The sequence below is a fragment of the Cyprinodon variegatus genome, unplaced genomic scaffold (assembly GCF_000732505.1).
Source record: "Cyprinodon variegatus isolate N-32 unplaced genomic scaffold, C_variegatus-1.0 Scaffold1059, whole genome shotgun sequence".
In the NCBI taxonomy this organism is placed as follows: domain Eukaryota; kingdom Metazoa; phylum Chordata; class Actinopteri; order Cyprinodontiformes; family Cyprinodontidae; genus Cyprinodon; species Cyprinodon variegatus.
The window spans coordinates 120916-124641 of record NW_015151512.1 but is presented as its reverse complement, the minus strand read 5'-3'; the positions used below and the strand labels follow the sequence as shown (position 1 = coordinate 124641).

Here is a 3726-nt window from a genome sequence, read left to right as displayed (position 1 = left end):
TAGATTGTAGATACCTGTGATGCTAATGAGTGGACACATCTTTAACGTTCCCCTCTGGTCTCATTATTTTCAGTCTCTTCTAAAGGGCTGGTTATACTCCCGCAGCAGTGTGTCGCAGTGAGTTTGTCGTAGACATTTTTGATTTATGTTCAATTTTGAAGTGTGGTCTGAAAAGCAATCTTTAACTTTCATTTGTTCCTTTTGTTTGTATTACTTTTGTTAGACTCGAGTTATTTCTGTGACCATTGGGGGTTTTCTTTCATTTGTATTACTTAAAAGTTATAAAGATGAGATTAAAAGTCATATTCATGACACAAAGTCCAGATGGAAGGATTCACTGGTCAGACGATCTTTTCTCTTTGCTGCTCAAAAACTACAGGGAACATGTAAACAACACAATATAAATTCAATCAAATCAAAGTGTCTACTAAGGAACAGGAGCTCAATTCCACATGCTGTTGTGCAAATGGAGTTAACAAGTTTTTGGCCATTAACAAGACTCACTCAAAAGGAGTGGATCTGCAGGTGGGGTTCACGGACCACTTCTCAGTACCTATGCTTTCTGGCTGATATTTTGGTTGCTTTTGAATGGTGTTTTCACCCTTGTGGGAGCTTGAGACAGACTCTAAAACCCACAAAAGTGGCCTAAGTAGTGCTGCTCATCCAGGACAGAACATCAATGCGAGCTGTGGTAGGCTGGAGGCGCTACCAGCAGACAGGCCATTACACCAGAAGGTGTGGAGAAGGCCGCAGGAGGGCAAAAACCCGGCTGCAGGACCGCTGCCTCCACATTTGTGCAAGGTGGAACAGGAGTTGCAGTGCCAGAGCGCTGCAAAGGGACCCCCAGCAGGCCATAAATGTGCATGTGTCTGCACAAACGGTTAAAAACCAATTAACTCCATGAGGATGGTATGAGGGCCCGACGTCCACAGATGGGGGTTGTGCTCACAGCCCAAAACCATGCAGGATACTTGCAATTTGCCAGAGAGCACCAGGATTGGTATATTCGCCACCGGCACACCGATGGTAGCAGGTTCACACTGTGCACATGTGACAGACATCAAAGAGTCTGGACACACAGTGGAAAGTGATCTGCTACCTGCAACATCCTTCAGCATGACCGGTTTGGTAGCAAGTCAGCATTGGTGTGGGGTGGCATTTCTTTGCAGGGCTGCACAGCCCTCCATATGCTCGCCAGAGGTAGCATGACCTCCATTAGGCACAGAGATTAGATCCTCACACCCCTTGGGAGACCATATGCCTGTGCAGTTAGCCCTGCAGGGCAAACTTCACATTGCCCCACAGACTGTGCAGGAGTTGGTGGATGCTTTAGTCCAGGTCTGAGAGGAGATCCCTCAGTAGACCATCCACTACCTCATCAGGAGCATGCCAGGTGTTATCGGGAGGTCATACAGGCACATGGAGGCCAGAAACAAAACTGAGCTTCATTTGACCTGTTATAAGGACATTAAACTAAAGTCAGATCAGTCTGTAGTGTTTTTCCTCTTTACTTTGTGTGTGACTCCAAATCCAGGCCGCCATTGGTTAATACATTTGATTCAATTGATGATTTTTGTGTGATTATGTTGTCAGCACATTTAACTCTGTACAGAACAAAGTATTCAAGCAGAATATTCATTCATTCAGATCTAGGATGTGTTATTCTCCTTATTTTTTACGGTGTATATTTTCTATCTACAAATCTTGAGGTTGTTACAGAAATGAATCTGAAAGTTTTATGACCGATTTATTGGTTGATGTGAATGCATACAAGTTTACAAATGTTTCAGTAACATTATCATTTCAACTTCTTTTTGTCGGAGAACTATTTTCAGGAGTTTTACTGTAGTGAAATAAAAAAGAAAACTCTCAGACTCTCAGTAGATAGAAATTCACAGACTCACACGGTATTCCAGTTGCAGTAAAATAACACTGTCCCAATTAGCACAGTCTTACCAGCTTTTACATTACGCCGGTCCACAGCGGGGGGGTTTTCCCCAATCAGCTCTCGCGCTGCAAAATTAATTTGTCACCTTCTTTAAAAAAACACAAATCATATGCATTGTGCAGATTTAATTTTAATCTTAACTGAAAGGAACTGCAATGTCCTCGCAGTGCATCGCTACTCCCTCTTCGATTCCATCATAATATAAAAAAGGATCCATCAAGCTACCCTGAAAAAGACTGCTACTAAAAGAAAAAAAAAGCTACACGTGTCCCCTACAGCAGTAAATAGAGCACGCTGAGTGATGATGTGTCCTACCTGGAGGGCAGAGCGCTCCACAGCCCATGTCTCTGCCTCAAGCATCCTCTCCTATAGCCAGCAGGACCAGCTTTCTCCCCTACAGCTCATCGTCCACAAACTGTGCTCTGAAATGAGCCTCGGTTTAACATCTAAACCCAGAAGTAAGTTTGACATTTGCTCAATATTCAACAGGGGTACAGAATAATGTATTTCTTCTTCAGATTTATGAGCTGTCCTTTCAGTTTGCACCAACGTTCAAAGCACAAGGCTGCACGGCTGCTCTAAAAGCCTCCTGACCTTCTCTTCTTTCATATCATCCAGTCCCCGTCGCACAGTTTCCGTCCTGTTTCTCATCTTCTACCTCTATTCCTTTATTCTCCCCCCTCCTGCTCTCATCCGGTCATTACTGCCCGTTGCAACCGGCAGCCCCTCTCTTCGAGGCACTCTCAACCGCTGCCATAAACGTCGCATGGATTTAAATTTATTCAACCATCAACAAGAGAGAGACTGGTCCCACATTTTCCATCTAATCACTGGAGCAGTTTGAAGACATCCCACATGCTGCTCGGTGCGTATATACAAGAGGTAGTGTGGAGTGAATACGAACGAGCTGGAATATAATGTGATTGCCTGAATGGCCGATGAAAAAAGGCAACATAAATACGGGGCTCAGCTGTGCAACAGTATCCTGACTGACGCAAAGTAATCATCCAGCTGAAGGAGACCTTTTTTCCACCGAGTGATAAAACCTTCAGCCTTCAGCAGTGAATGACATCTAAATCCTGCTGTACTTTTCTCCAGGAAAATAACACAACTGAGCACCTAAAAAAGGCTTTTAACAATATTCCTTTTCTACATTCAGTGATATAAAGCTGAAGTCCAACATAATAGTGCTTATTTAGATACAGGAGCAGGAGGGAATCAGAGCTATGGAAAACAGAGTTACTGCTTTTTTACAACATAATAACACAGTAATGAAAAACTACTCTATAAAATTTATTTTTCTTTACCTGAAGAATACAATTAATAAAAAAATAAAAATAAAACAATACAAAGGTGACTTAATTAGTGGTGTTTCCATTAGGATTATGGTCTAGTGCAGGGGGGTAACCAATGAAAAATTAGCGGAGTCTGAATAAAGACAGGCTTTATAAAGGAATGAGTAACTCTAATTTAATGCTCTTAAAAATTATTTTAATGCCATCAACATCTTTACCATTGACAGGCTGCAACCGTGTCCCGAATTCCTCGTTTTCCAGCCACTTTTGTTGGCTTCTCCGCCTCAAGCTTCTTTTCTTTTCCGAACCTACGGCTTTACAATCAATCGGAAGCAGTTTTTATAAAGTATTTAAATGCCAATTAAATGCTAATTAAGGCCTTAATTTAAAAAAATAATAATTTTAATAACTTTTTAATGACCCGCAGAAACCCTGAAAGAAAATCAACAACCAGTAAAGGTTCGGAGACATTTTTTTATTATA

At 41.9% G+C, this 3726-nt stretch overlaps 1 protein-coding gene across 1 annotated transcript in view; it reads right to left on the bottom strand.

The window, feature by feature from the left end:
- Window positions 1-3726, bottom strand: part of LOC107101152 (alpha-parvin) — a 46887-nt gene that overhangs the window by 35817 nt on the left and 7344 nt on the right. The window lies entirely within an intron of this gene.